Below are 20,402 nucleotides of genomic sequence, written 5' to 3' on the forward strand. Positions count from 1 at the left end.
TAATGGTATTGACTTTATGCCTGGCGCAGCTGATCTAATGCAGTCTGTTTTGCATACACGTCTCGTCTCAGTTTATTTGAGCGTGTTCAGTCGTCTGAAACACTCCCAGAGTTTCTTATATATGCAGCAGTAGCATTTATTATTTGTATACTCCGCCATTTCCCCTTTATTTACCATACACCCGACCCCTTACTCTTTAAAGAATCATCTCATTCTTATGAAGTCATATTTCCTTAATTATGTGTCGCACAATGATTATTTTCCACTTTGATGGTTGTCTGTTATATTTTATGTTCTTACGTCTCTACTACGTGGGAGCCATCTTTGTTGCCGGCCTGGGTGGCCGAGCGGTTCAAGGCGCTACAGTCTGGAACCGCGCGACCACTATGGTCGCAGGTTCGAATCCTGCCTCGGGCATGGATGTGTGTGACATCCTTAGGTTAGTTAGGTTTAAGTAGTTCTAAATTCTAGCGAACTGATGACCTCAGCAATTAAGTCCCATAGTCCTCACAGCCATTTGAACCATTTTTTCAGCAATCTTTGCTGTCATATTTGCGGCCAATGATCGATTTGCCGTGTATTCACTGTTTCGTCTAATATACTAGACTGCGTTACGGGATTAAAGGACCACTTTTTAGAAACACGGTAATTCCCATCCTTAGCGACGCACAAGATTGAAATATGGCTGAAGGATGAGTACAACATTCCCATGCAAAAGTCCAAAGGCGTGGTTCCCTGCGATACTTGCGAAAAAAAAGGCCACAGCTAAGAAGTTTATGTAACGAGTGACGTCGGTTAATTATGTCATTTTGGCACCTAATTTCGTCATGATTCTTCCCAATGCCACCGTGGATGTTTGTGGGAACAATGTATTACGCCACGAACAGTTGAGTTTTATAAGCCATTACTGAATGCACGACATGATACATGTCCTTCGTACTGGACTCTAGATGATGCCTATGGAGTCAGAGGTTAGAGTCAGAGATGAGAATTTTGCTCAGTTAACAACAGTAAATCATTTCAGATGCCAAATAACATTCGTTGAGTTACGTATGTGCGGGTCCGCGCTCACGCGCATATATATATATATATATATATATATATATATATATATATATATATATATATATATATATATATATATGTGTGTGTGTGTGTGTGTGTCGAATCATATCTCAAAGGCAGTCAACTCATGTAATTATATCCTGCGTTTGGAGTTCATTCATTTGGTTAAGAGGGTATCTTTAATCAGGGAAATTTTATGTTAACTTAATTTCACAGACGAAATACATTCAGTGGTGTATGTGGATACTGCCAGAAAAATGTGTTGCAAATAGAGTTAGTAAGAAGGAAATGATACGTTGCAAATAGAGTTAGTAAGAAGGAAATGATACGTTGCAAATAGAGTTAGTAAGAAGGAAATGATACGTTACAACTTCATGTCTGATACTGAAGTAATACTGCACAAAACGCGAAAATGTAGCGAAAAACTTGTTTAATTGCAATATTTTTAGGGGGTTTAGTGAGAAATAGATTCAAAAAGGTTTGAAGTAATGTGTTAAGTTTGTTGGAAGTAGCTAAGTTTTCACATTCTCAAATAATGGATAATTATAATCTGGATAATTTGAACCGCGTGCGTTGCGCTGCCGGCTTATAAACGGTTTTTAACTTTAATGCTTAACTTTGCGTTTTAAATCTTTAAAGTTAGATAATACCTATTAACAAGTGCGGTATGACGCCACTTCGAATTTTTAAATTTGTCGACAATTATATGAAATACTGAAAATCAAATTTTTGTTGCCCCTGGAAGCCGTTAGATATACAACCTACAGCTTGAAGCGGTTGACCGTTTTAAACGTTTAATAATACAGAATCCGAACGCTTGTAGAAGCGGTCACGATAAACACTAGACAACGAGCTGTAGCTGATTTCTTGGGTGCATAATCTGGTTACGTTTAAACGTTCTCTGTATGGACTGCTTGTGATAACTATGGTTCTCCGAACTTCATTTAACCTTCTTCGTGGAGAGAGTTATGTCAATATGGGAGAGATTTCATCCGAGGAAACTTTCAATCCCATTGTTAGTGAGTTAGTTGGAATAAATTCTGGCCTATCTGGACATACAGATGCTGAGACGGCAGTGTTGGGACTAGCACTATGTGGTTCCAGGATTAGCCCATCGACAGGTGCTCCTCTTACAGGAAAATCGTTTGTTCCAGACTATAGAAAATCAGCCTGAAAAACAATTCCGTTATCCGGCCAGATTCCTTTTTGCAAAGCCATTCATCGCGGTCCCTATTTTTACTACCGAAGAGACACGCAATATGAAATACACTGAAGTGCCAAAGAAACTGGTACACCTGCCTAATGTCGTGTAGCAACCCCGTGAGTAAGCAGAACTGCCACAACATCACGTGGCATGGACTCGACTAATGCCTGAAGTAGCGCTGGAGGGAACTGACACCATGAATGTTACAGGGTTGTCTGGAAGTTTCTAAGTGTACGAAGAGGTGGAGATCTCTTCTGAACAGCACGTTGCAAAGCATTCCAGATATGCTCAATAATATACATGTCTGGGGAGTTTGGTGGCCAGCGGAAGTGTTTAAACTCAGATGAGTGTTCCTGGAGCCAGTCTGTAGCAATTCTGGACATCTAGGATGTTGCATTGTCCTCCCGGAGTTGCCCAAGTCAGAATGGACAAGAATGGATGCAGGTGATCAGACAGGATGCTTACGTATGTGTCACCTGTCGAGTCGTATCTACACGTATCAGGGGTCCCATATCACTCCAACTGCATACGCCCCACACCATTACAGAGAGTCCACCAGCTTGAACAGTTCCCTGCTGACATACAGGGTCCATGGATTCATCATGTTGTCTCCATACCCGTACACGTCTATCCGTTCGATACTATTTAAAGCGAGACTCGTCCGACCAGGAAACGTGTTTCAATGACAAGCCTCGGCGAGGCGTGAAGCTTGGTGTTGTGCGGTTATCAAGTGTACACGAGCAGCAGTTTGCGGAAGGGTTGCACTTCTGTCACGTTCAACGATTCTCTTCAGTTGTCGTTGGTCCCGTTCTTGTATGATTTTTTTTCGGCCGCAGAGATGACGGTAATTTGACGTTTTACCGGATTCCTGATATTCACGGCACACTCGTGATATGGTCGTACGGGAAAATCCCCGCTTCATCACTACCTCGGAGATGCTGTGTCCCATCTCTCGTGCGTCGAGTATAATACCGCGTTCAAACTCACTTAAATCTTCATAACCTGCTATTGTAGCAGTAGTAACCGATGTAACAACTGCTTATACAGACGTTGCCGAAAGCAGAGCCGTATTCTGCCCGTTTACATATCTCTGCATTTGAATACGTATGCCCGTACCAGTTTCACTGACGCTTTAATGTGTATGATAAATTAACCCATCACTGCACTGCTTTGCGGACGTGCAAACGAAGTTTCAGCCGCGCGGGATTAGCAGAGCGGTCTGGGGCGCTGCAGTCAGGGACTGTGCGGCTGGTCCCGGCGGAGGTTCGAGTCCTCCCTCGGGCATGGGATGGGTGTGTTTTTTTGTCCTTAGGATAATTTAGGTTAAGTAGTGTGTAAGCTTAGGGACTGATGACCTTAGCAGTTAAGTCCCATAAGATTTCACACACACCAAACGAAGTTTCACCTACCCTGAATCAGGAAACTGGCTTGTTTGTAACAAGATGAGAATCCACACACACAGCGTAACAACGTCCGAGGCCCCTAGGGTTCTCAGCCGGACGACCATTGTGGTGATTTCCTCTGGTACGGCAGCAGAAAAAGGCGCGCCGACTGCGGTGCATACGAGAGTGGCACCACGTCGTCTTTCGGACGACTCGCACTTTCGCGTGCACCGCCACTAACCAGAGTGCATTCGTGATCGCTATATGGGCCATCATCTTTGTACGATTGTATGCTGTGCTACCGGGTAAACAATATAGTCGCATCACCTTCGCTTAGCCGGTAATCGGACGGCAGGCACTACACTGCCCTGTTTTTTAGGTTTCCATGATGTTATCTTTCAACAGAACAACTCAAGACCGCATGTTTCCCCTGCTGTCTTGCCTTACATTGATACTGAAAGTGCCCAAGTGTTGTAGTAAGCACACTCTCCAAGCTCTTATCCACTGAGAAAATAAGATCGTGGATTGTCGACAGAATGGCACGCCTTCAGCTCGCCAGCCACTAAAGCTTTAAAACCCTGGTATCAGGTTGAGGTAGGGTGGATGACGTACCCGTATCTGTCATCCAAGCTCTTCTCGTTTCAAATGGCTCTAAGCATTATGGGACTTAACATCAGAGGTCATCAGTGCCATAGACGTAGAACTAGCTAAACCTAACTAACCTAAGGACATCACACACATCCACGCCCGAAGCAGGATTCGAACCTGCGACCGTAGCAGCAGCGCGGTTCCAGACTGAGGCGCCTAGAACCAATCGGCTACAACGTCCGGCAGTTCTCGTTCTCAGCTTGTTGCAGCCGTAGTCGGTGACACAGATGGCAGCTCCATGTACAAATTTCAAGCCATGTACAACCCCAAATGGTCTACAACAAGGGATAGCGTGAGGCACATATGACTATAGTTTCACGCACGAGAGGTATAAAAGGGCAGTGCACCGGCGCAGCTGTCATTTGCACTCGGGTGATAGGTGACTCATGTGAAAAGGTTTGCGGCATGATTCTCTCCACAAACGGAAATTTACAGACTTTCAACGCGGTTTGGTACTTCGAGCTAGACGTATGGGACATTCAGTTTCGGAAATCATTGGAGAATTCAATATTCCTAAATCCGCAGTGTCAAGAGTGTGCCGAGATTACCACATTTTAGGCATTACGTCTCCCGATTGACGATGCAGTGACCGACGGCCTTCACTTATCGACCGAGGGCAGCGGCGTTTGCGCAGCGATGTCAGATGAGCAATACTGCGTTAAATAACAGCCGAAATCAATGTACGACGAACGTATCCGTAAGGCCGATGCCGGAAATTTTGCGTTAATAGGCTATAGCAGCAGACAGCCGACGTGAGTGCCTTTGCTAACAGCACGTCATCGCCTGCCGGGCCTCTCCTGAGCTAACGACCATGTTGGTTGTTTTGTAAACCTCGTCGCCAGTTTAGTAAAGGCCTCGTCGCTATTGCTGTGGAGACCGAGTAGCCACTATTGTTACGGAGGGTCGAGTTTGTGAGTTCGTGAAACGGCATCTGGTGCAGTACACCGCTAAGACAATTTCTCCCTGCCACAATTTAACATCTATGCCACAGTGTCAGGTAAGAGGATAGGAGATCGAAGACTCTACAACAGTTCGACAAATTAGTAATAAAGTCATACAAAGGAGTTCAAAAGGTTTACTTGTCTTTGTGTATTGTCGAATAATGAAGTCTGCAACATCGCTTGTAATATAACACAAAAAAGGCCGTCAATGGTTAAGTAAAAATAATCGTAGATAAACTTCACAGTACATAGCAAATGCAATTTACAACAACTGTCTGTTCACTTCTAAGAGTTCACTAAACGACGTTCCCTGTCTAAATCAGAACTGGACTATTATCTATATCTAAGTGGGCGAGTAGGCTTTTGTCCGTTGTCGTCTGGTCATTGATGGATGGTTCTCGGGTGGCAGTTGGCCGAGGTGTAGTCGAAATCTTCATCCTCAACGCCGGCCGTGGCGCTGGCGAAAATCGCGCAAGTTCAAATGGCTCTGAGCACTATGGGACTTAACATTGGTCATCAGTCCCCTAGAACTTAGAACTACCTAAACCTAACTAACCTAAGGACATCACACACATCCAAGCCCGAGGCAGGATTCGAACCTGCGACCGCAGCGGTCATGCGGTTCCAGACTGAAGCGCCTAGAGCCGCACGGCCACACCGGCCGGCAATCGCGCAAGTGGAGAGTCTCCATGGCACTAGCACCAGCTCGCATCTTTCGCCTGTGGTGTTTTTGCCCTGGCTGTGTGTTGTCCGGGCGACACGGTAAGTTGGGCTCGACAGATGAGTCCCGTTTTTAAGGCGTGATGGTAGGGTTCGAGTGTGGCGGAGACTCCAAGAAGCCATGGACCCAGTTTTCAATAAGGCACTGTGCACACTGGTGGTGGTCCCATAACGATTTGGCCACCTAGGTCATTATGGCACATAATCGAGAGGTCAGTTCGTGCACAAAATCCTGCATCGGCAACAGTTCCGCAGTTCTGATCTGCTATGGAGGCAGCATGGCTCAGCATTTCTGCAGGGGTCTTCCAAGTACTTGTTGAGTCCATGACACGTCGAGTTGCTGTACTACGCTGGGCAAAATGAGGTCCGACACGATATTAGGAGGTATCTCACGACTTCTGTCACCTCAGTGTGTATGTGCAGTCAGTAATACACTCCTGGAAATGGAAAAAAGAACACATTGACACCGGTGTGTCAGACCCACCATACTTGTTCCGGACACTGCGAGAGGGCTGTACAAGCAATGATCATACGCACGGCACAGCGGACACACCAGGAACCGCGGTGTTGGCCGTCGAATGGCGCTAGCTGCGCAGCATTTGTGCACCGCCGCCGTCAGTGTCAGCCAGTTTGCCGTGGCATAAGGAGCTCCATCGCAGTCTTTAACACTGGTAGCATGCCGCGACAGCGTGGACGTGAACCGTATGTGCAGTTGACGGACTTTGAGCGAGGGCGTATAGTGGGCATGCGGGAGGCCGGGTGGACGTACCGCCGAATTGCTCAACACGTGGGGCGTGAGGTCTCCACAGTACATCGATGTTGTCGCCAGTGGTCGGCGGAAGGTGCACGTGCCCGTCGACCTGGGACCGGACTGCAGCGACGCACGGATGCACGCCAAGACCGTAGGATCCTATGCAGTGCCGTAGGGGACCGCACCGCCACTTCCCAGCAAATTAGGGACACTGTTGCTCCCGGGGTATCGGCGAGGACCATTCGCTGGGCTACGGTCCCGCACACCGTTAGGCCGTCTTCCGCTCACGCCCCAACATCGTGCAGCCCGCCTCCAGTGGTGTCGCGACAGGCGTGAATGGAGGGACGAATGGAGACGTGTCGTCTTCAGCGATGAGAGTCGCTTCTGCCTTGGTGCCAATGATGGTCGTATGCGTGTTTGGCGCCGTGCAGGTGAGCGCCACAATCAGGACTGCATACGACCGAGGCACACAGGGCCAACACCCGGCATCATGGTGTGGGGAGCGATCTCCTACACTGGCCGTACACCACTGGTGATCGTCGAGGGGACACTGAATAGTGCACGGTACATCCAAACCGTCATCGAACCCATCGTTCTACCATTCCTAGACCGGCAAGGGAACTTGCTGTTCCAACAGGACAATGCACGTCCGCATGTATCCCGTGCCACCCAACGTGCTCTAGAAGGTGTAAGTCAACTACCCTGGCCAGCAAGATCTCCGGATCTGTCCCCCATTGAGCATGTTTGGGACTGGATGAAGCGTCGTCTCACGCGGTCTGCACGTCCAGCACGAACGCTGGTCCAACTGAGGCGCCAGGTGGAAATGGCATGGCAAGCCGTTCCACAGGACTACATCCAGCACCTGTACGATCGTCTCCATGGGAGAATAGCAGCCTGCATTGCTGCGAAAGGTGGATATACACTGTACTAGTGCCGACATTGAGCATGCTCTGTTGCCTGTGTCTATGTGCCTGTGGTTCTGTTAGTGTGATCATGTGATGTATCTGACCCCAGGAATGTGTCAATAAAGTTTCCCCTTCCTGGGACAATGAATTCACGGTGTTCTTATTTCAATTTCCAGGAGTGTATTTTCTTGCTTGCCGTTTTTCCTGGTGTTGCTATTTCTATGGCCAGCAGTGCACACAGTGTTCCCGCCATCTGGGCACAGACTCGCGGCCCTTTCCCCACGTAATGAGCCTGGTCCCTGGCCTACGCCTGCCGATGTCTGTCGGCGGCGCCCGCAGGTCGCCGCGGCTGCTGCTGCTGCTGCTGCCGCTGCCCCACCGCGCTCATTATGCGGCTCGCGCTATGAATTATTCAGCGGCTCACAGCCAGCAGAGGGCGCTCATCCATCTCGGCTTCTCGCCGCAGATGGGCTCCTACCATTTTCGTTGACACCCAGCTATCAATTCCGTCAGCGTGTTGTGGCTCGAGGCATCGCCTGTCCGAGGAATTGATTCACACCTGGGCGAAATTAAGCCCAGCCGCACCACCGTCTGGAAACTGAAAGCTATGTATAAACAGAACCGATTTGGCTATCTAGTGATGAATCGAAACATCTGTTATGCAGACTAATAATACTGTAAGGGACAAGGAAGATCTTTTTGTTGCTACTGACAGTCAGAAACGGCTTAGATTGTGGTGGAAAATGAATTGACTGCACGGCGTTATTGGGCAGCACACCTCGTCTGGGGTTGTTCAATCGCCTGCTGCAAGACTTTATTGGACGTCATTTCCACGGATTGCGCGCCGACGGAGATGAGTTGAAATGATTAGGACAAAACAAACATATAGTCCCTGAGTGAAGAAAATTCCCGATCAGTGCGGCCGCCGAACCCGGGACTCCGCTGCCTAGAAACAACCGAGTAACCACTAGTCCACGACTTGTGGATGATAGTAGTAATACAATGCACTATGTGATCAAAAGTATCCGGGCACCTAGCTGAAAATGACTTACAAGTTCGTGGTGCCCTCCATCGGTAATGCTGGAATTCAATATGGTGTTGGCCCGCCCTTAGCCTTGATGACAGCTTCCACTCTCGCAGGCATACATTCAGTCAGGTGCTCGAAGGTTTCGTGGGGAATGGCAGCCCTTTCTTCACGGAGTGCTGCACTGAAGAGAGGTATCGAAGTCGGGTGGGTGTCGCCTGGGACGAAGTCGGCGTTCCAAAACGTCCCAAATGTGTTCTGCAGAATTGAGGTCAGGGCTCTGTGCAGGCCATTCCATTACAGGGATGTTACTGTCTTGTAATCACTTCGCCATAGGCCGTGCGTTATGAATAGGTGCTCGATCATGTTGAAAGCGGCAGTCACTATCCCCGAATTGCTCTTCAACAGTGCGAAGCAAGAAGGTGCTTAAAACGTCAGTGTAGGCCTGTGCTGTGATAGTACCACACAAAACAACAGGGGGTGCAAGCCCCCTCCATGAAAAACACAACCACACCATAACACCACCGCCTACGAATTTTACTGTTGGCACTAATAACGCTGGTAGATGACGTTCACGGAGCATTCGCCATACTCACACCCTGCTATCGGATCGCCACATTGTGTACCGTGATTCGTCACTCCACACAACGTTTTTCCAATCGTCCAATGTTTACGCTCCTTACACCAAGCGAGGCGTCGTTTGCATTTTCCGGCGTGATGTGTGACTTATGTGCAGCCGCTCGACCATGAAATCCAAGTTTTCTCACCTCCCGCATAACTGTCATAGCACTTGCTGTGGATCCTGATGTGGTTTTGCATTCCTGTGTGATGGTCTGGATAGGTGTTAGCCTATTACACATTACGACCCTCTTTAACTGTTGGCGGTCTCTGTCAGTCAACACGCTTTTGTGTTATACGTGTCCCTTCAAGTTCCCACTTCACTACCACATCAGAAACAGTGGACCTAGAGATGTTTAGGAGTGTGGAAATGTAGCACACAGGAGTATGACACAAGAGACACCCAATCACCTGACCACGTTCGAAGTCCTGAGTGCCGTGGAGCGTCCCATTCTGCTCTCTCTAATGACTACTGAGGTCGCTGATATGGAGTACCTGGCAGTACTTGGCACTGAAATGCACCTAATATGAAAAACGTATGTTTTTGGGTGTGTCCGGATACTTTTGATCACATAGTGTATGTTAATGAGGGTCAGTATTCTTAAAACTTTCGTTATTTCCAAAGTTATATCAGTAATGTATATACCATCAATCATAATCGACATCGTTCCCTCAATGCTCAAGATCGTGATCAGCAAGTAAATATCACTGCATTGTCCTTAACCCGGGATGTGCGGTCACAATGCTTACGCGAGCACTTACTGCTGTTTCCCTGTAACGCCAGAGGTCGTGCTCTTTCTTAAAGTGATTGTTGAACTTTCGGTTACGCTATCAGAATATCTGTCAACATATATCGGAGCTATGGCGTTTTGTTATATATTTTAAAATATATTTTTAAATTTTTATTATTTTTTAATGTAAAGCATAGAATATATTTCTCTTTCTGAACACTCCGTGTTAAGTTGTTAGCTGTTAGATTCTTCGTTGTAGGAATCCTGTAACGATATTGCAAACTAACCAATATTTAGCCCATTTATTTTTCATTTTCTTCTGCGATATTACCGTTCTCTCTAAGTTTTATCGCTTCTAGCGTCATCGCTGTGTTCCTGAGCGCAGAGTGGCAAACAAAACGACAAGAAGTGACGAACTGCCACTTTCAGATAAAATAATAATGATATAAAATCATAAAGGCATACATCCGCGTATTCTCCAAGAAACGATCCCATATTTTGCAACCAATCGGGCTGAATGCTACCGACATTCCCGTTTCGCACTCCCGGACACGCTTGTGCAGCCTATTATTCTCCAAACCTATTCTAACCAGATTTCACTCTAACTCCTGACAGATACCCTTTCCCAACCATCCGCCCCCTCTAACATGAGTTGCATATCTACATTGCACTTGCACTTTGCTTCTCACGGTATCATGATACTATTCCGTCTATTTGTTGACTGTATCTCGTGTTCTATGGTTATCGTTTCCACCTCCAGATCAAGAACTCTCGCGTTCTTGACTGGGTGCTGCCTAATCATTTCATCTCCAGCGAGGCGAAGGGACCTCAAATAGAAAGACTTACAACATGCAACGGCAACGGCCTTGCCGCAGTGGATACACCGGTTCCCGTGAGATCACCGAAGTCAAGCGCTGTGGGGCGTGGCCGGCACTTGGATGGGTGACCATCCAGCCGCCATGCGCTGTTGCCATTATTCGGGGTGCACTCAGCCTCGTGATGCCAACTGAGGAGCTACTCGACCGAATAGTAGCGGCTCCCGTCAAAGAAAACCATCGTAACCACCGGGAGAGCGGTGTGCTAACCACACGCCCCTCCCATCTGCATCCTCAACTGCGGATGACACGGCGGTCGGATTGTCCCGATGGGCCACTTGAGGCCTGATGACGGAGTGTGCACCATGCAACCGAAATACCCACATGGGATCTACCTGCCAATAGTCTCATACGATCATTTCATATACTTCTTCACTTGCAGCTGATTAAATATGTCTGATTGTCGCCTTCCAACGCACCTGCAGAACAGAAGCATCAATATCACAACCAACAGTCAAAAGAAACAACATCTAAAGTTCACCTTGCAAATCATCTATTTTAATAAGAAAATTTACTAATATATTTAATAATATCTATGTTTTTCGTCTTTAATGTTAGAACAACACTGAGTTTTCAAAAATTTAGCGGATGGAGGGTATTCTCTTATAGAGCAAGCTACTGATCTTTATATGCGAACTACAATGATATTACGGACACTGATTAGCCCCCCGATGGCAATAAAGTGTCTTGTAAGAATTTGCCGCCATTCCAGGCGACAAGAGACAAGAGATACACAAATCTACCTCTACATCTACATACATATTCGTACTCCGCAAGTCACCGTAAAGTCAGTGGTGGAGTGCACCCTGTACACTGCTAGTCGTTTCCACTCCTGTTCCACGTGGAGAGAGAGAGCGAGGGAAAAACGACAGTCTATATACCTCCTTATGACCGCTAATTCCTCGTATCTTATCTCCGTGGTCCTTAGGCGAGATGTACACTAAAGTTCAAAGAAACTGGTGTAGGCATGCGCATTCAAATATAGAGATATGCAAACAGGCAGAATACGGCGCTGCGGTTTGGAACGCCTACATAAGACAACATGTGTCTGGCACAGTTGTTACATCGGTTACTGCTGTTACAATAGCAGCTTATCAGGATTTAAGTGAGGTTGAACGTGATGTTATAGTCGGCGCACGAACAATGGGAAACAGCATCTCCGAGGTAGCGACGAAGTGGGGATTTTCCCGTACGACCATTTCACGAGTGCACCGTGAATCAGGAATCCGGTAAAACATTAAATCTCCGACATCGATGCAGAACGGGACCAACGACGAATTAGGAGAATCGTTAAGCGAACAGAAGTGCAACCCTTTCGCAAATTGCTGCAGATTTCAATGCTGAACCATCAATAAGTGTCAGCGTGCGAACCATTCAATGTGAGCTTCCGGAGCCGAAGGCCCTCTGGTGTACCCTTGATGACTGCACGACACAAAGATTTAAGCCTCGTCTGGTCCCGCCGGCACCAACATTGGACTGTTGATGACTGGAAACATATTGCCTGGTCGGACGAGTCTCGTTTCAGATTGTATCGAGTGGATGGTCGTGTACAGGTATGGATACGGCCTCATTAATCCACGGACCCTGCGCTGGCCTGTGTGGCCGTGCGGTTCTAGGCGCTTCAGTCTGGGACCGCGTGATCGCTACGGTCGCAGGTTCGAATCCTGCCTCAAGCATGGATGTGTGTGATGCCCATAGGTTAGTTAGGTTTAAGTAGTTCTACGTTCTAGGGGACTGATGATCTTAGTCCCATAGTGCTCAGAGCCATGGACCCTGCATGTCAGCATGAGACTGTTCAAGCTGGTGGATTTTCTGTGATGGTGTGGGTCGTGTGCAGTTTGAGTGATATGGGACCCCTAATACGTCTAGATACGACTCTGACACATGAAACGTACGTAAGCATCCTGTCTTATCACCTGCAGCCATTCACGTCTATTGTGTATTCCGACGGACTTGGGCGATTCTAGCAGGACAACGTGACACCCCGCACGTCCAGAATTGCTAGGGAGTGGCTCAGGATACTCTTCTGAGTTTAAACACTTCCGCTGGCCACCAAACTCTCCAGACATGTTCATTATTGAGCAAATCTGGGATGCCTTGCAATGTTCAGAGGGGATCTCCACCCCCTCGTACTCTCACGAATTTGTGGAGAGCCCTGCAGGATTAATGGTGTCAGTTCCCTCCAGCACTACTTCAGACATTAATCGAGTCCATTGCGGGACTTCCGCGTCATCGCGGTTGCCCTACACTATATTAGGCAAGTGTCACCGTACGCTGTCACCTTTACAGATGAACAACATTTTCTTAAAATTTTCCCAATAAACTGAAGTCGACCATTCGCCTTTCCAACCAGGATCGTCACACGCTCGGTCCATTTCATATCGCTTCGCAACAGAATCCTCACATGCCGATTCCATTTCATACCGCTTTGCAAAGTTACGCCGAGATATTTCAACGACTTGACTGTGTCAAGCACGACATTAGTAATGCTGTAAACGAATATTATGGGTTCGTTTTTCCTAATAATCCGCAGCAATTTACAGTTATCTACATTCAGTGCAAGCTGCAATTCGTAGTAAAAACTAGAAATTTTGTCTAATTAATCTTGCATCATCGTACGGTCACTCATGTTCGACACCGCAGCATCATCAGCAAACAACCGAAGATTGCTGCTCACCCCTTCCACTTGATTATTCATGTCCTCCCGTATACACAAAAGTAAAAATGCGCATTGGGAGAGAACTTGTAGATCAATAACTGTTCAAAAAAAGAAGCTATTTGTAAACTTGCACTAACTACGTTACACGATGTAACACAGTAACTACAACCAACTAATCTAAGATCTATATCACATCTACACTGCCTGACAAAAAAAGTTAAACACCCAAAAGGAGAGGAGGGAGCTAAATGAAACTTTAGGGGGTATGTGATGTTATTTCAGTGAATACAAAACAAAATCGAATTTACAAAGAACTTGGCAGTATCAGCCTACTTTGCAGTATGACGTTGCATTCCTTTTTGCCTAGATTTGCATTCATTCGATTGAGAAGATTGTCATAAACGCGCTGTATTGTCTCTTGAGGAAAGCTGACTCGCAGCTGTTCTACCTGGTCCTCGACATCCTCGATGCACTGACACGTTGTTGACCTCCGAGCTGATTCCACACATATTCTAAAGGGGCAGATCTGAAGAGCTTTCTGGTCAAAACAGCGCCTCAAAATCGCACAAACAGTTTACAGAGACGCCTTCTATGGGTCGACGTGCATTGTCATGTTGAAACATGGCACCATGGTACTGTCGCGTGAGAGGTAACACATGAGGACGCAAAATTTCCGTGTCGTACCACTACCAACCATAACCTACAGTCATACACGATGGCTCATCACGCAATGACGCCAGGAAGAACACCGCAGTGCCTATGTAAAACATCCCCAGGGGTCGCCGCCATATTCGCCGGCGATGGTCATCCGGGATAGTGCAGAACTGCGACTCATCGTTGAACACAACGCAATACCGTTCAGCAGCTGTCTTACTTCCTGGTCATGTGCAACATTCCAAACGCAGTAGTTTGTGTTGTGGTGTTAATGGCAGCCTACGTATGCGACGGTAAATCTCTAGTCTGGTAGCTGCCAGTCTCCAATCAAAGGAGCGGGATGTCAGGGGCAGATGTGAAGGGGTACGATGTGCCTGGAACGGAATACGGCGATCTTCCCATTTGGTGGTCACACGTGTTTGATCGGAACATTACAACCCATTCCCATGCAGTCGAGCATCGGACCACTGTCACATCCGAATGCTGCACTAATCTGGAGATTGCAGGTTTCGAATAACTGTCCGCATAGAGAACCACAAAGAAACTCTTTTCTAATTCTGTCAGTTGCTGATAACATTGTCTCATAAGAGTACGCAGCATCTCCGTATCATTGATAGTGATCAGTGAGCGTCTAACATTGTTCACAGTCCTTGCATCCGTACCAGGCATGGTAACAACACTAAACAAAAAGAACACTAATGTCCTGTCGTGGCAATTCTACCTGTCAGTGAAATGTAACACCTATTATTTATATACAGGGCGTTTCAAAAAGAAAGAGCAGATTTCAAACATTTATTTCTCAAAAACTACAAATGATAGAAACACAATTCCAACGGTCCTTCACTCAATATGAGTACCAAATGTTACACAACAAATATCAAAACTGTACCTCAATATGAGCACCATTTGTTACACGACAAATATCAAACCGGTATCTCATTTCTTGCCACACACGACGCAACTGGTCTTTAGTTACCGAATTCACGGCCGCAACAATTCGATGTCGTACCTCTTGAAGAGTAGCGGGCATAGGTGGGACATAAACACAGTCCTTTATGTACCTCCACAAATAAAAATCGCAGGGAGTAAGGTCTGGTGACCTGGGAGGCCACAGACGATGACATTGATCTTGTGCTCCTGCTCTTCCAATCCACCGTCCTGGAATGGTGTTATTTAGGTACCGTCGTACAGGTTCAGAGAAGTGTGGTGGGGCGCCATCTTGCATGAAGATGAAGTGATTTGAATCTTCCTGAAGTTGAGGAAATATCCAGTTTTCTAACATGTCCAGGTAAATGGTTCCTGTGATAGTTTTCTCCATGAAAAAGAAAGGTCCATAAACTTTGTTTACCGAAATTGCACAAAAGACGTTAACCTTTGGTGGGTCTCTTTCATGTTGAATAACGTCCCTCGGAGTTTCACTCGCCCAAATTCGTACGTTATGCCGATTAACTTTACCAGAAATGTGAAACGTTGATTCATCTGAAAAAATTAATCGTTCGGCAAAATTGTCCTCTTCCATGTCCTGTAGAATTGCAGTTGAAAATTCGAACCTTTTGTTGTGGTCGTCAGGACGCAATGCTTGCAATAACTGCAGTTTGTACGGCTTCATGTGCAGACGGTTACTCAGAACGCGCCATACCGTTGTTTTAGACATGTTTAGTTCGTGACTTGCCCGTGCCGTGGATTTTCTAGGGCTCCTTTCGTAAGCTGCACGGACACGCTCGACATTTTCATCCGATGTGCGTGGACGACCCGTGCTTTTTCGCTTGCAGATGCAACCATCTTCTACGAATCTGTGATGCCACTCATAAATTTGCTTATGACGAGGCGGCTGTTTGTTGAATTGACGGCGGAATGCACGTTGCACACCAACAATGGACTCTAACTTTGCAAATTGCAGCACACAAAATGATCGTTCCTGTGGTGTCGTCGCCATTTTCCTACAAACAAACGCCAGCGCCACTGCGGATTTGCATGGAACTTCTGCGCGGACCATTGAAAAACTTTGAACCTTTCTCTGACAAGAAACGTTTGAATTGTGTTTCTATCATTTGTAGTTTTTGAGAAATAAATGTTTGAAATCTGCTCTTTCTTTTTGAAACGCCCTGTACATGCCGATGATGTATGTGTGTACGAAGTTACTTTGACATCCGAATATGCCTTCTGGGTGCTTCCTTTTTTTTCAGGCAATGTATATTCTTAGTACATTTTTTACTTATGAATATATATTAATTTGTCTAACTTTGTAGTGTGTCTTACGTTTTCTTTCCTTCTTTTTCACTCTGTCATTTTTTAACTTACCTAACTCAACTAAGTGACCTCACATGTCTAATACTAAACCTTCGTTCTAACTCTTGCTATCTCTCCAATTACCTATTAAGTTCCATTAGACTAATTAAAACCACTAGACAAACCTGCTAAGAAATTTTAGGAATTAAGTGATCTTTCTTTCTTTCTCAGGGCCTTTGTCCCACTTTCAATGCAGGGTCGGCATTGTTACTATTGATTTCGTAGTGTTAGTTGCAGAGGGTGGCTGGATGCCCTTCTTGACGCTAACCCGAACCCCCTAGGATTGAATTTGTGTACCCCAGCTGTCTGCGTCTAGTGTAAGCCATGGAAGAGTGTGAATGTTTTCAAATATCTGAAAATCGTGTAACTGAGGTGGAACGTGGGGACCATCCCGGTATTCACCTATTGGGATGCGGAGAACCGCCTAAAAACCACATCCAGGCTGGCCAGCATACCGGTCTTCATTAATCCGCCGGGCGGATTCGAGCCGGGGCCGGCGCGCCTACCCGAGTCCAGGAAGCAGCGCATTGGCGCTCTCGGCTACCCTAGCGCGGTTTAGGAATTTAGTGACGAGGATCAGAAATTGCATGTAGCTGGTTGTACAGCAGAGACGTAAAGGCAAGTAAAGAAAACAGAAAGAACAGGAGTACTCCTTAAATAAAGAAAATGAAAAGAACACCAGTAGTCCTTTCTTTGTTCTTTCATGTCCTGCCCTATTGGACGGAATGCCTGAAGTAAAGCAAGTAGACTTCATACTCCTAGAAGTGACTTGCGTGTTTTATAGTAAACACAGTTCGATGGCATCTTTCTTAGCCTTTGTGCAACGTGTTTCATCCATTAAATTAAACAGCAGGTAACTGTGGCAACAGAGAGCTATCTACCCTTTGCGTGAATTGAACGTGTATATGTTCATTAATTTTGGATACAGAACACAATGAAATTAGCCAGACAGATACGTATTGACAAGAAACGTAATTCATCTTGTCAGGCGACACGTGTACATTTATCCACGGCCCAATTTCAATGACACCATGCCCACTGGGATTATAATTGAGAATGTCATTGGGTCCAAATGGGAATGGCGTGCTTCAGAACACTTGTTCCTGCACCACCATTGTTCTCTGCAGTCAGATCGCAGCTTATTCCGTTTTACAAAGCGGGTAAGTTTCCAACCTGCACGTCCTGTGATGAGGCGTCGACGTCCAGCACCTTGTCGCCTGACAGTAGGGTACTGCGCGAACAGTCGACCTGCTTCAGCGTTTCCAAGTTGTTCATTCCTAGGCTCCAAGGCCTAACACATGGCTCTGAGCACTATGAGACTTGACTTCTGAGGTCATCAGTCCCCTAGAACTTAGAACTACTTAAACCTAACTAAACTAAGGACATGACACACATCCATGCACGAGGCAGGATTCGAACCTGCGACCGTAGTGGTCGCGCAGCTCCAGTCTGTACCGCAAGGCCTAACAATCAGCTTTTTGTCAAAATTGCTGAGGTGACCAAAGTCACGGGCACGTCTTACTGTCGTGTCGGACCTCCTTCCATTGGCGTAGTGCAGCAATTCGAGGTGGCGTGGTGTCTGTAAAGAGTTGGAGACCCCTGCAGAAACATTGAGACATACTGGTTCTACACCCGTCCATAATTGGGAACGTATTGCCAATACAGAATTTTATACAGGTACTGACTTCTCTATTATGTCCCATGTTGGGCGATCTGGGCGGCCGACTCATTCATTCGAATTGCCCAGAATGTTTTTCAAACCGGTCGCGAAGATTTGTGGCAGGTGACATGGCGCATTGCCATCCATAAAAATTGCATTGTTGTTTTGGAACATGAAGTCCATGAATGAATGGTCTAGAAGTGGCCGAACATAACCATTTCCAGTCAATGATCGGTTCAGTTCGGCCAGAGGAGCCGTTATGGAGCCACCACCAGCTTTCAAAGTGCATTGTTGACGGCTTGGGTCCATGGCTTCGTGACGTCTGTCCCACACTAGAACCGTACCATCAGTTCTTACCAACTGAAATCGGGACTTATCTGACCAGGCTACTGTGTTTCAGTAGTCTAGTGTCCAACCGATATGCGTTGCACTGTCCTAACGGATTTTTGCAGTTATTTAAAGCATTGTTCCTTGTCTATTACCTCTGACACAGCTCGACGCAAACGACGCTGCTCTCGATCGTTATGTGAAGGCTATCGGTCACTGCGTTGTCCGTTTAAGAGGTAATGCCTGAAATTTGGTATTCTCGGCACTCTTGATACTGTGGATCACGGGATATTGATTTCCCTAATGTATCCGAAATGGAAAGTCCCACGCGTCTAGCTCCAACTACCATTCCGTGTTCGAGGCTGTCGATTCCCGTCGTGTGGCCATGATCAGGCCGGGCACCTTTTCACAAGAATCACCTGAGGACAAATGACAGCTCCGCCAATGCCTTGGCTTTTATATCTAGTCTACATGATACTACCGCCATCTGTAAATGTGCATATCACTACCCCATGACCGAGCGAGGTGGCGCAGTGGTTAGCACACTGGACTCGCATTCGGGAGGACGACGGTTAAATCCCGTCTCCAGCCATCCTGATTTAGGTTTTCCGTGATTTCCCTAAATCGTTTCAGGCAAATTCCGGGATGGTTCCTTTGAAAGAGCACGGCCGATTTCCTTACCAATCCTTCCCTAACCCGAGCTTGCGCTCCGTCTCTAATGATCTCGTTGTCGACGGGACGTTAAACACTAACCACCACCACCACCACTACCCCATGACTTTTGTCACCTCATTGTATGTCAACATATCCTCCCGTTTGCGGCAAGTATCAGAACGATTTCCCACTCGTCTCTGTCCCGCTTGTGTACCTTATTTACGTCTCATGTGTACACCACCAGGCGGCATTCAGTCTCGCAGTGGGTAGTGGTTTTGGTCCGTCAGTATATATTCGTATTACATTTATGACGTATGTAAACCTATGCATTTTCTACCTTGATAGATTTTTATCTCTTTCTCGCGAGGTCTTCTTTCTTGAAATTCCCTAAATTCGTCCCACATAGCTTCTCATTCCAAACCTTTATTCTAAACCGTTGTATCACTCCGTCTAAGTAGTTATCCAAAAGAAGTTCTATTGACCAACTTAAGCCAATTAATTTGCTTGTAAAGAAATTTTATGAATTGTATGTAGCATGTACCGGGTGACAATTATTGAATTATACGGGAAAAAACGTAAATTAGTCACAAACTACGGGGCGTGCACTTTATTCAATATGTAAACGTCACTACAGATATTCGGATTTAGGTCATGACATGTTCGATATGCCTGCCGTCACTGGCGATGATGTAGCGCAGACGAATAGCGAAATTCTGGATGACCCGCTGAAGTGTCGGAACATCGACGCTGTCGATTACCTCCTAAATGGCTGTTTTTACATCAGCAATGGTTTTCGGGTTATTGCTGTACACCGTGTCTTTAATTTAGTCACGCAAGAAGTAGTCGCACGTGTTCAGATCTGGAGAATATAGCGGCTAATTGAGGCCCATGCCAGTGGCCTCTGGATATCCCAGAGCCAGAAGCGATACCCAAAGTGCTCCTCCAGGACATCAAACACACTCGTACCTCGATGGTGTCGAGCTCCGTCTTGCGTGAACCACATCTTGTCGAAATCAGGGATACTTTGTACAATGGGGCTGAAATCATCTTCCAAAACGTTCACATGCCGTTCCGTAGTCACCGTGCTATCAAGGAATATCGCACCGATTATTCCATGACTGGACACTGCACACTGCACAGTCATCCACTGAAGGTGAAGAGACTTCTCGATCACGAAATGCGGATACTCAGTCCCCCAAACGCGCCAGTTTTGCTTACTGATGAATCCATCCAAATGAAAAAGCACTTTGTCGCTAAATCAGACCACACAGCGCATATAATTCTCATCATGCCCC

General features: G+C 46.5%; 1 non-coding gene across 1 annotated transcript; it reads left to right on the top strand.

Annotated features, from left to right (window-relative positions):
• The first annotated feature begins 333 nt into the window (after positions 1–333).
• Trnas-gga lies at positions 334–417 on the top strand. Its single transcript is given in 2 exon segments — positions 334–373; positions 383–417. It is a non-coding gene; the product is annotated as a tRNA-Ser (tRNA).
• The last annotated feature ends 19,985 nt before the right edge of the window (positions 418–20,402 follow it).

Source organism: Schistocerca piceifrons, chromosome 3, assembly GCF_021461385.2.
Source record: "Schistocerca piceifrons isolate TAMUIC-IGC-003096 chromosome 3, iqSchPice1.1, whole genome shotgun sequence".
In the NCBI taxonomy this organism is placed as follows: domain Eukaryota; kingdom Metazoa; phylum Arthropoda; class Insecta; order Orthoptera; family Acrididae; genus Schistocerca; species Schistocerca piceifrons.